Source organism: Xiphophorus hellerii, chromosome 22, assembly GCF_003331165.1.
Source record: "Xiphophorus hellerii strain 12219 chromosome 22, Xiphophorus_hellerii-4.1, whole genome shotgun sequence".
Classification (NCBI taxonomy): domain Eukaryota; kingdom Metazoa; phylum Chordata; class Actinopteri; order Cyprinodontiformes; family Poeciliidae; genus Xiphophorus; species Xiphophorus hellerii.
Window position 1 is genome coordinate 21,743,009 of NC_045693.1, and position 13,441 is coordinate 21,756,449.

The 13,441-nt window shown below is 36.9% G+C and overlaps 1 protein-coding gene across 7 annotated transcripts in view; it reads left to right on the forward strand.

Annotated features, from left to right (window-relative positions):
* Positions 1 to 462: 462 nt before the first annotated feature.
* The window catches only part of cep170aa (centrosomal protein 170Aa), a 43,535-nt gene continuing 30,556 nt past the window's right edge, over positions 463 to 13,441 (forward strand). For all 7 annotated transcript variants that reach the window (XM_032553744.1, XM_032553748.1, XM_032553746.1 and 4 more), the window contains exon 1: positions 463 to 592. The gene's annotated coding sequence lies outside the window, so the exon portion shown is untranslated. The remainder of the gene's footprint in view (positions 593 to 13,441) is intronic.

Consider the following 13,441-nt stretch of genomic DNA (forward strand, 5'->3'; position numbering starts at 1 on the left):
GATGCTTGTTTGCATGTTTATTCGATGAAGATGGAGTCCCCTCCCATCATCTTTTTATGGACAGTGTCAGGAGCATAGTGCTGGATAAATCAGACTGAAGTTGATATCTTGCTTACAAGTTCCAATTCAGCGTTTAATTTAAGGATTACTCTTTCTTCAAGAATCTGGACTGCGTCTAGCTATCCCTGCCTCAAAATATAAAATACTTACACAAATTAAACCCAAAGTAGATTATTATACACGAAACATATTCTTTAAAATTCAGTTGAGCTAAATTTTTAAGTTTTTTTTCTATTTGTGAAAAGAATAAAATTGTATTTCCTCATTTTTGGGTGCAATGGCAAAACCAGATTTAAAAAAACAGGTAAAAGAAAGAGGGCCATTGTGCACAGGAATAATTCTCTGTTTTATTTCCTTTTATTTTGAAAGTAAGGACCGGAAACAGTATTTAGTTTTTCCTGCATTTTGATGCGCCCGCCGTTATTTTCAGGGGAGTAGCTTATTGCTGAGCAACGGAGGAAGAGAAGGCCAGCGCGCTCAGGGCTGGGCTCTATACACACCTTCAACAGCGACTCGCAGCTAAAAGAAAAGGGTAAGTGAAGCGTTGACTTGACTTTTACTGAGAAAACAGCACAATAAGCAGCTTTAAAATGGCTTTTAGCGTTAAAGTTTACCGTCACTCACGTGTAGTTTACGACCGAGAGAAAAAAAAAGGGAGAAAGAGTCGATTTTCAGCTTTTCTTCTGCACATCTCCGGTTTTCAGAGGATTCTCGGTGTCAATTGAAAATTCCCGGAGTTGACACGCTGTAAACTTACTTACTTTAAAGCTTTATGGAAATGGGTGCTCGAATATAATTAGGAAGCTTGAGAAATATCTTTTAAACATGCTGCTGGTCTGACTCCCTGTCGGCTAACTGGCTGGATGGCTCCCTGATCCACCTTTGTTAAGAGACCCAGTCTCCCCCTTCTTAAAAAAAAAACACATTTATTTTCGGTCGTTTCTTTTATTCTGATGAATATTATAATCTTCAACCACTGTTTTCCCGAGTTGCATCCTTCAGAAGGCGCTGGGAGGGTCGCCGAGACAAGATGCACATCAATGAAGGTCGTTCACATTGAATCGCTTTGTTTATGTTTTTGGAACCAAATAGCTGTTTTCGAGTCTGTATGCTTTCAATGTGCATTACGAGGGGAAATCTTATTAGTTCGTTCAATATGAACGAACTAAATCGCAGAATGTGTCCCGATGTCGGACCCCCTCCTCCTCCTCTAATGTAGTGGCTTTGTTTTCGTGGGGCAGATGTTAATGGCCTACATACATCCCTCTCTTTGTGTTCAGTTAGTTGTTTTTTTGTGTGTGTGTGGTTTTTTTTTTTTTTTGCAGCCATCATCACATCTCCAAAAATAAATAAAAACAAACTACTCTGGTAATTAATTATAATAATTGGTTATTCAACTGTAATGCTGTCCTTTTTGCTTCTTAGTTAGTTTCTTTCACATTGTTGTGAATTTAATGCAAATAATAAAACGTGTGTAAAAAAAACAAAATCAGTTAAATGCCAGCCATTAAAGTTAGCTGTTTGCATATTGTGTTCGGAGCTGTATTCATATCAGAGAGTTTGAATACTCCTCACCGCTCTGCTTCAAGAGTTCAGTTGTTTTGGTTGTGAGCCATTGGAGGTGCGGATGAAGTAGAGGCCGCTATCAGATTCTCCAGCAGGATAAAAATACCACTGTTTCAGGATATCAAACTAGAATTCAAACAAAAATCTGTAACATGATCTAAAAGCTATTGCTTAAAAAAAAGAAAGCCAATCCTTTTCATAGAGCTGCTAAACTACTACAACATATTAATTGAGTGACACATTTTAGGTAGACATGCGAAATGCAGTGATATTGGTGAATGTCATGATGACAATGTGATTCACAGTAATTAAATAAGAAATGTAATTCCTCTTAGACTTTGTAGCAAAGATAGGACCTGGATAGTGTGTAGTCTACCCAGCTAGTGGAAAAAAAAATTGTGTTCATTATTTCCATTTCCACAACAAAGTTTTTATTTTTTTGGAAAAAGTTAAGTCTTGGCATTTTCAAACTTTGTGGATATTTATTTAATCTCTTTACATTTTAAAATCTTACAAGTTGCATTAGACAGCAAATGTCACCAAATATCTCAGACATAGGTAGTCTGAAGAATGGTACTTAAATTTACATTTTTTGCTGTCCCAGTTGTTTTTTTTGTGATTTAGCACTTATTTATTATTATGTTTTAATTTAGGTGAAATATGAACTAACATAAAAAAGATAAAAATGTCTAGAACTTCCTGTTTTGCTTTGTTTTAGAACCAACATCAAATTTACCTGATATGCACAGTGGAAACAGTAGAAACTAACATTCACAGTGTTTGTCTTGGTGTTGGGTACAACCAATCAGCAGCAAGGAAATTAATTCCTCTCCTGGATTGGTTGCTTTGCAAACGCCAGCCAATAGTGTGTCAAATATGACCATTACAGAGCTACCCTATGTATATCATCCTCACATGAGGCATTTTTATTTGAATATTTTACACATGCTAAAAAGATTGCACAAATAGACTGGTTTCTCCACAAGTAAGTTTATAGTTGTAGGGAACTTGCTCAAATTTATAAGTTAAATATAGTTTTTAAAGCCATTAAATGTTGTTATTTTGTGGTAGTTCATGCATGTGTTTAAAAAAAACTCTTAAAAAGGTGTAAAAGGTTTAAAAATAATTTACTGAAACTTGTAGGAACCCTGATCCAGTGAGATCTCTCGTCACTTGAACTATAAGCATGGTACGACAGAAAATTTTAATTGTTTTGAAACTACAACTTTTCAAAACCTTCCTGGTGCATATGCTACCATGCAGGCTGCTTCAGCTGCTCTCTCCTTTCAATATTCTCTTTTGCTCTGCCTTTTCCCTCCTCCTGAAAACCCTCTGTGTAAATGTGGCTGCTGGCCGGCCGGTTTGCTCCACAGGCCTCTGCATTTCAAAGGAAAACTGTGTCAGTGTCACAGGACTGTAGTTGCGGTCTCATAGAGGAAGCAGCTAGACCTCAGCCTATGTGGCCATTACCCGGTTACTGAATCCCAGCTAACATACAGAACAAATGTCAATTATTTTCCCTCTGTAAAGCTTCATGTCTCTCGCTTATTTTCCCTGAAAACTGGAAATCTCATGATGACGATGACGATGTGCGGCATAAGATTGTTGAACAAATGTGTCTTTTTACTTGTCCTAACTTGCTTAGATCTGTTGACCACAGAGCTGAGTTTTCATGTACAGTATAGTGCATCTCTTCTCCGGAGTGTAGTTAGAACGTCTTTGGGGACTGTCGTCCGGCCTGCCCATGGCTATTGTGTATAGTAGGAAGTTTAGGAAGTGAATTCATTTTGCTTCAGTGGCAAGGGAAGCATTACTTGTGACTGAAAACAACTTAGCTTGGAACTTAATATGTGACTCTGTTCCATTTGTTTCAAGGCGTTTTTTAAACACGTTCTAGCAGAGTCCTTGGCTAAAAATATCAGTAAATCTCATTTCTGTAATCTGCCAGAGTGGAAACATTAATAAGGTTATGGGAGTCAGGTAGCCTGTTGGTGCTGCTGGATGTGTGCAGACACACTCAAGAGAATAAAGACTGGTCAGTAGACAAGCCTTAAGTTATAAAGTAGTAACGAGTAAATAAGAAAACAAGAAGAGAGTTTATAGTTCTTCATATACATGATGACCAGATTCTCCCTTGTTATTGAACGTCTGGGGTGTGTCAGAGTTTTCTTTTTCGAGATTTAATTATTTAGAAATGGAGAGGGGGAAAAAAAGAATAAAAGCGAACTACTCTTCACATCTGTTTCAGGGTGTAACAGTCTCTACTCCCCTCTGAGTTCCCTTTATTATCTGCTGTGCTTTCCACAGCAGATATCGATCTTCATTTCTGCAGATTCTATTCCCATCTTCCTCTCTGCCAACCCCTGATTGTCTTGTTATGCTAACATTTCTGTTTTATTTTTTATTTTTTCTTCTCCTTCCTCCTAAGTGGCAGTGTGGATTTCAGTATGAGAGAGTTGACTATTTTTATCCGGTGCCAAGGCTATTGCTCTGGGTGGTAAAAATGTAGGAGCCATAATCAACTTTTGGCTGAGGCAGTCAAAGACTAATGTTTCTGTAAAAACGCCACGGGTCAGTCATTATCAACTCAGCAGGAGCACTGCAGAGCCACAAGAGCACCCAGCACAGCAAATCATCTAATGTAGCGTCACAATCCTATTCATAGTATGTTTAAATTTGATTTTATATACAATACAAATGTAATGCAAACCAACAGTTTATTAACAATGAGTTAAGAAAGAGCCTTCTGAATGCACATCAAAGTTAATTTTTTTTACCACACACATTGGAAACGCTCATAAGGATGTGTGTAAAAATGTTATTTAATCCACCACTTGTTGTAGCCATATTTGCTGACATTCTCCAACAGTTTCCACCCTCTGCACTATGTGGTGTCAAGATAAAAATCCACCTATATCTGTTACTGTTCCACTTGGTTTCAAAATTGTAATTATTTCTCTTATTGTAGATTAACTTGTAGTTATTTCCTCTCTTATGATGATCAACGCACATCTGCTTCACTTGAATTACACAAAAAGCGGAACCAGGTTCCCTGTTTGTGTGCGCAAACTTCACAAATACAGCAGAGTCTGATGTTCAATTTTTAATCTTGAAGCATTTCATGTCATATTTATAAAGTATAGGATACAGGATATAGGATAATAGTTAAATATGACACTTTAATCATTTACAAAAATGAAAGTTAAAAAACTGCTAGAGTTAAATGTTTTGGGGGGATCATGTGTTCAGGCTCTCTAACAGCAAATTCTTGGACAAGTTCGGTGAGTAGCAATCTTACCGAAGCCATTTTCTGACCTAGAAAGATTGAAACATCTACCTCTGCTTGACTTTAATGACTTGTTCTCTTGTCTTGCCCATGTTGAAGAGTGGTTTAGAGAAATTGGCATTTGTGTCATGTCCTATTTACATATATTTTAATCTAACAAAGACATCATGGATAACTAATTAACCAATACTGTAAGCTGCTGAAAAAACAAAATATGAAGAAAAACAATGTTTTGATTACCTATAATGTTAGCAGTGTTACTAATTGTGGCACTGGTATTAAAAAAAGAAACTGGATTTGTCTACATTTTTTGTGTCAAAATGGGCAGCCACAACAAAGAGATTGTTCAGGGGTTAAAAATAACTATTGCTTATCACTTTAGTAATTTGAAGGTGTTGTTTTATCCCAAATATTCTTTACGCTTTGTGTGGTTTTAGGAAAGAAATCGTGTCCTTCAGTATGTTTTTCTGAGAATCATTAAGCACACACCCTTCAGAGAAAGAATCACATGAAGAGAAAAAGACTTTGCTGCAGGACATGTGCCTCATTATTCTCATGGAATATTAATAACATAGTTTTTATGAGCGCTTCATCATCACGAGCGCCTGTTTATACGGGTGGCTGTTCCACTAAAAATGTTTAGAAGAAAATTACTTTTTGTTTTTACTTTCATTTTGCCTGAATGTGTATTACATTTTGGATCATATTCCTGTACGATCCTCAGGATCCATGAACTGTAAACTGGCGTATGTTGGTCTGCAGGGCAGTTTGAACACATGGATCTCAGAGCATGTGGCGGGTTTATGTCTTAAGGCAGTGGGAGAGTCAGAAGGGGGTTGCTGGATTGTGTTTGGTATAACAATGGAGCAGGCAGGACTGATGCTGGCTAAATGGAGGTGTTTGCTGATTTGTTTTCACTTGCCAACTGTTCATGTGATACTGCTTTTCTGCACCATATGCTCTGTTTTGCTGCATTAGACTTTTTTTTCTTTTTTTTACTAACATGCTGGATTTAATAGCCACGCTAACACACATAAAGCTATATATACCCTTGTGTAGCCAAGGGTTAAGAGACTCCTGGTTTTATCCTGACAGCATAATGATTTATTAGCTCTCTCCGTAGTAGTTCAGTCCAGTCGCAGGAGATAAATGTTGGTGCATAGTTGTGGTGTGGCTGCAGAAATAAGGATGAATTCTGAATTAAAGGTTCTGTAGAATCAATAATTATCTTCATACTCTTGGTTTTGTTTTGAAGTGTTATGTTTTAGTGGTGACATTTGACCTCCATCCAGATTTAGAAAATCATATCACTTGCAACATGAGCGACTTCAACCGAGTAGGAAGGTGGTCTCTTCCTCATCTGACAGCCTCTTATTATTTGTTGTTATATTTTCACACCAGTGACGTGCGGTGAGGTTCATAGCTGGTGAGGCACTGACTTAATCATAATCAGATTTACAAATATAGACCCCCTGCATGTTATTGTTTACATAAGGAAATTTCACGCATGCGGACAACGATAGAGGGCAAAAAGACTATTCTTCTACATGTGATGCATAGCCGCGCTGCCGCTGTAGAATAATTCAGTTAACTCAATCAAACTTGGACATGTAGATATTATGAATTTCGTGCTGTGCTCCTCATCAAAGGGATAAACCGTTAAAGTACAACTAAAAACCACCTCTTTCTCGCTCTCTTTATCAGCGCAGCAACTGTATGGATAGTTCGCTATTACTGTCTCTTACTCTGCAGTTGTGGAGTCATAATGTCTGGGATCATGAGGTGATAAATAACACCTATTGCCTTCTTTGTTATCACTTTAAGAAAGACCTTCGTAACTTGCAGATTCAGAGTTTCTTAACACTTTTCTTACATATGTTAAAGGGGGAGTATTATGTAAAATCGACTCTTTTGAGCTTTACATTATGATATGTTATTCCCTCATCAAAAATACACCTGGAGTTTTGCTTTGATTCTTTCATGCATGTTTGAGAAATCCTTTAATCTCCCATAGCTTCCGCCTCACAAAGCACCTCTCCTTCCCGACTCCCAACTCATTTCCTTCAGACTAGCCCGCAGCAATTAGCAAACACCTGGTGTAACTGCACATCTGCTGAGCTCATTATATGAGCTACTTCTCAGTGCAGCGCTGGTAAAGACATTGTTAAAGAGTTAATAGAGGAGCGATGTTGTGAGAACTTCCTGAAAGTGGAGTATCAGAAAGAGCATGAAAGAATCACTTTATTGTCATGTATATTATAGGTCTGTATTTCCTGTTGCCTCTGTGAAATTGTTTTTTTAACCCGCAACATAAAAAACTTAATAGGTGAATAAAATATTACTTCATAAGACATTGATGCATCAATACTGGGAACGACCAGCACACTGAATTGAAAAAATGTAGCCTGGTAAGTACCTGGTTCAGATCACTGAAAAGCTCTGGCCAGTATTTCTTTGTCTCATTCAAAGAGGAACAATAGGTGCTGTACACTTTCATGTCTGTAAATCTGTAGAAGAGCCGTGGGGGACTGGAGAAGCCTTTGTCTGTCTGTCTCCCTGCCCAGAGTTCACTGTCTTACTGTAAATCTGTTCTCTTGATTGTACTTTGAAACCCTAAGGGTGTGTAGATGTTCTTGTAAGGTCACAGGATTGGTCCCTTGCCTATTACTTATCGATTTCATTCTGAAAATGCTTGTCTGACTGGCCTAACATCAGTGACGCTGAGGGAAAAGGGCAGACTGAGGGGGAGCTGTTTCACTTTTCAGTAGTGAAGCACCAATCATTTGGCAGATTTCACACAAAAAAGAATCAGTGGCAGCACACAAAAAAGAATCAGTTTTTCCCAGTTCACGAACTGCATCATAACCAGAAACTTTCACTATTATTAGCTCATAAACTCATCAACAAACATATTTTGCACTTTTTGCTTTTGAGCTTAGTAGATATCAGATCAAATTAAGGACATACTCTTTAAAGTATCAACATAAATAAGCTAATAAGGATTGTCTACTGTCACTGAATTGAAATTAAATTGAATTGAATAGTAATAACTTTATGTGGTCACCTCAATCAAAGCACCTGCAACACACCAACAAAATGGACACAAAGTATGTCTTATAGTCCTTTAGGACAAGATGTGAATTGGCAGGTCTGATCTCAATGAAAGACAGAAGTTGGTATCGGTCAGCAAAATGACTTCCACACATTCTTGAAAAGTCTGGAAAACTATTGAATTTGATTTAATCATTTTATATTCTGGATAAATATAGAAATGACATTTAGGATATGGAAACATTTTCCATTTTTCCATATCCATCCCCTCATTTCATTATTTAAAGCTTAGATTGCTTAGCCTTAGACGTCCAAATCGTTTGTTTCTTTAGTAAATGAAGCCAATTCAGATGGGCAATTTGTAAAAAAATGTTCTCTTTTTTAATCAAAAATTTAAATGCATTGTCTTTTTAAGCGGGAAATATTAAGTACAAAGTATTTTCTTGTTGTTCTGTCAACAAATATCAAATATATAGAGATGTACATTTCAAGAAGCCAAGTTTATTTTACCATTAAATGTTCCCAGTGTCCAGAAGCTTTGTGTTGACCACAACATTTTCTACTTCAGTAGGTACAGTAACTACTGCAGTAGTAAAAACAGAAATAATTTCCTTTTGGCATGTATAGTAAGTTCCATTTGAAGAGCCCATTAGACACAAAAATATTAGACACAAAAATATAATTAATTTAAACAAAAGTATTTTCAGTTTGATTCCCACAAAGGTCTATTTTTTGAGTTTGGTAGATATCACCAAGCTCAAATATGTTGTCACAAATATGTTGTCACATATCACAACTCAATGAGTTGTGATATGTGTACTGTAACAGATTACAGTAATTATCCCCGCGAATACGTATTTTAAATTTTGAATTTATCAAGTGGGCTTATTGTCATTACAGTGAGATGTTTCCATGCAGACAGCCAGCCCCACCCTGACTGAGGCTAAGCATGGCTCTCATCATAAGACCAAGTTGAAATGAGTGTGACGAGAGAATGAGCCATGATCCGTCCACTGTCTTTCTCTCTCTCTGCGCTCTGCTAATCATCTGTGTGTCCGTTCGTCCTGGTCTGTGATGTGACTCTCGTTTGAGTCTTGCTGCGGCAACTGGACGGTTAATAGGAAACAGCAGATGAGTGCCTGTGACCGTTACCCAGCTGTTGCATCATGGTGGGATCCCAACGCCCGCCAGATGCTACGTGGAAAGCAGTGTTGCAGTTGATGACTGTAAATATGGACATCACTTCCTGTTTCCCAGTTAGTGGTTGTGATTGGCTGCTTTAGAATGGAGGGAAGAGATTCAAAAAGTAAAAAAAAACAACAAAAGAACAGATGGGTGTTTATATAACTTGACACTAAACAACGGAAATACAGCTGGAAGTGTGATCAGTCAGGGTTGATAAAGGATTATTCCCCTCTGCTTGATAACCCCTCCTTCTCTTCTCACCCTCTTACTTAATAAGTGGTCAAGATTCTTATGCCCTCTTATATTTTAAATTATATTTCTACTCGACATCCAATTTAGTTATGAAAACACAATCTTTCTGTAGTTGTTGCCTTTTTTAAAATAAATGTTTAGCTGTATTTAAGAACAGTTTCTGGTCACAGGCAGTGGATCAAAAGATGAGTGTCCTCAACTAGAAGTGTTTTACATTCTTCCTGTCTCTCTGCTGCTATCTCTTCAGCACAAAGAATTCAGTCATCTTGGAATAATCCTGCTCTTTCATTCCTCATCAGTGAGTGTTTGAGTGTGTGGGGAGATAGTATTAGTGCAGTTCTGGGGGCTGGTAAATTCCTCCCAATAACATGAAGTCACTGTTTCTGTTTATTATCGCCAGCAAGAATCCTGCTGAAGCAGCGTGATGAGTTGCATGTTTTTCGCTTCTTTTTTTCTGTATATAGAGCCCTTCACATCTATTGATGCTCATGATAAAGATGCTTAGCAGCATAATCTCACACAGAAAAATATGCTTTTTTTTCATTTAAATATGTCAGTCTAGTACAAAGTTAAGAAATAGTTTCTTTCATAATCATATTTGACAACCCTAATAATTCAACTGAAACTTTTTACATTTATGTTTCATTTATATTTTTTGGATTGGTGAAACATAATAATTTATAATAATTAGGCCTCATCTACATTCCAATCAGTCTGGGAGGAATGCTAAGAAAAAGCAAGTTTGTAAAAAGCTACTCTGACTTTAACTGGGACCAGACGCTTTGGTGAGGTTTGATGCTGATTTCAGTTTTTCAGGTACGTTTAGTGTAAAGCAAAAAAAAGACTGTGGAAGATGTGATGCTGATATGGGCTTTTCCTCAACCAAATGTGCTTGGAACGTTGTTGATTCTTGAATTTATGTCATCACAAATCTTGACATCTTAGTAAATTGTAAATAAAGTTTGGTGGCCCCCAACCAACAACCAATGGTAGCACAATAAGAAATCAAAGCGTAGGGCCATAGCCACACAAAGGTGGGGTTAATAAAACAATTAGGAGGAATTAAAAACCCAATTTAGCGTTGTGGTTTTGTACATAGTTCAGTGCAATATTGCCACAGTAATAAAGATGAATTTATTTTAAGGCATTTTAAACATCTTTTTTGTGGCGAGTATTGCATTTTTTATTTTCAGTTGTCTTAATATACTGATTTGGGGTCAACGTTTAGTTTTGCATCACAATTTAAGCAATTGTAGAATGAAAGCAAAGCAACATTAATATGTTATTCACAGAGGCCCAATGGCATTTTTGTCATTTTAAAACATTTCTTCTGTATAAATTAAAATATTGCCCAGGGAAAAACTAATAACTAATAATTTTCCATTTTATTTTGTATTCATGTTTTAGGGATTAGCTGTTTTAAAATGAGCTACACTTTAAGAACAGAAAGAGGCATTTTTAAAGTAGATTTCCCCATAGCTGTGTTCCCTTCATCACACCAACCTCTGCCTTTCTCCAAGTGTGCCACATCTTTCATGTGTGATAGTCAGAGGTTGTTTGAATGGCACCAGAAGGCTGGCATGCACCATATTGCAGCTCCTCCGCCGCAGACTGTTAACTTTGCATTCTCCATGTGAGTATGCTGCAGTTATTTAGTCAGTAGGCTCTCTGATGGTTTGCTTACATTTGGGAGGGAAACCACACATAGCTGTGGTGTAATGCCAGTGCTGTTGAGCCTGATGTGTTGTTCCGGCAAAGCTTCTTCTATTTCTGATATAGAAGAATAGAATTGTTTTGCTCCAAAGCAACTGCAGTGTTTCTGTTTGTTTGTGAACATTATTCATTTAATCTGTTAATAAACAGATAATACGCACTGTAACCATGATTTATTGGGCTCGTATTAGAGTGGTACTCCTTTCTTTCTACACCTTGACTCTTTATATTATGCTACAAGAAATTACATAAAAGGATGCACTGATCCACTTTTTTTTGCTTGTGATACCGATACAGATATCTGAGGTATAGTATCGGCCGATATCGATCCGATACAGAAAAATATAGTGCTGAATTGACCTAAAATGTATCTTTTTTTAAAACACAGATATAAATGTACTGAGTTCCAAATATAATTCTGTGTTTGTACAGCACTCTTAAATTGACCAATAGCTTCACAAACTTGGTCAAACACTAAAAACAACCCAACTTTGTTCAGTCAGTGCAATTAGGGGTATAACAGCCAATGCAAAATAAATAATAAAGAAACTAAAACTATCGGTTGACTACCTTGGTCTAACATGTAAAAATAAACAGTAGCAAACCTTCTTTAAAATGGTTCAGAAAGTGCAATTAGCAATTCTAAATATAATGTAAAATAAATCATAAAGTATGATGTCCCTTAGATCCCAAACCATAGAATTAAATTGAATAGATATACCCTTATGGATCAGGAACATTGTCACTGATACGCAGTAATTATTATTTTTTTTCAGTATCTTGACTGATGCAGACATTAATAATTGCTTGGTGCATCTCTATTCACAGACAACTGAATGAGTGAAAGTGTGCAAATAAACATAGTAACCTTCTTTCAGCCATCTGGCTTTGATTGTAGAGCATTATTTCATTGTATCTTTTAAATCTCCGTTTACTTTAATGCCAACAATTGGTTCCTATTTACTATGGGATTTTTCTGGATAACGGTATCTGCCGATGTTCCATTTATCGGCTCTCACCGGTGATCGGTAATAGTGAAAGTGATTTCTTTTTTTTCTGTTCAATAAGTGTTTAAAAGCCAACATCCCCCAGTATGTATTGTCGATTTATGAATCAAAGAACAGTGCACATTTTTATGCAGACTTTTTAAGTTTAAGAACACTCAGGTAAGGGTTAGGGACATAAGCTTTGATTCATGAATGAGAAGAACCTTGTCATTTCTTAATTTTCTTCATACTTCCATCTGAGATGGTGTAGCATTTTTTTCCCTTTATAGGTTAGAGTCTTTAGAAAAAAATCAAAGCGTTATTAGTGTATGTCTAGATATTAACCCTAAGTATTGTCAGGATATTTAGATGTTGTTTTCCATTTTTGTCAGGTGGTATTAAATGCCCGATAGAGTTCCTGTTGAGTAAATTTGCAGGACAACAGGTAACTGGGCTAAAAAGCTGATCCATTTTACATTTGAGACAGCTGTTGATTCAGTTGTAATTTTTTTTTAACCTTGTCATGCAAGGAAGTGAAGTGTGTAGCTGATTAAAATTTTCCTCAGGGGATTACTGAGCTAGTATACTAAGTACTTAAGAGGTCAAGAGATCAAGAGCTTAGCTCAATAATCTTTAATTCTTCCTCTGATGGGCTTTTTCTTGGCACTTTATACTCATAACAGAGTTCCTGTTATTTTAGCGTCACTAGAAAGGATGATAAAGAGCTCTGAAATGATCATTTTAAAATTCATTTTTGTCTAAACCGCTTAAAAGTTCAACATAAAGGCTAAATGCAGAAAGTTTCATAACACATTCTCCATTTTGCTCAGACAGTACTACTTCTGCTGTCCTCTGACAGCATGGAAACTGCAGTTATGACAGGATGCCAGTACTGGTATATTTTACACCCAATTGCTCAGTGAGACAGCAACAGTTACTCTAAGCCACACTTGAAGTTAGTTTGTAAACAGTTCATGTCACTTTGGCAGGAGTTAGTTCTGTTTAATTTAGTCGTTTCAGGCCTGGACAGTTAGAAAGTAACCAAGGCTGGCTCTGACCTCCTTTCCAGCCCGTCTGGAGAGGAGGGAAAATAAACTCGCTGATGGGTAGGCCTGCTAGCATTCCTACATCACTTCCTCCTCAAACATCTGGCAGTCATCAGAGCAGGCAGAGAAAAAGAAAGGATCTACCCAGACCTCCCACTTAACCTACTTCCAGCAACCAGCTGAGAAAATGAAGCCGGAGACAAAGACAACAAAAATAAAATAATAAAAAATCTAGTGTAATGCATGTTCCTTCCTATGGGAATAGATGTCTGACAATTTTGTTTTTGCTTATCTTT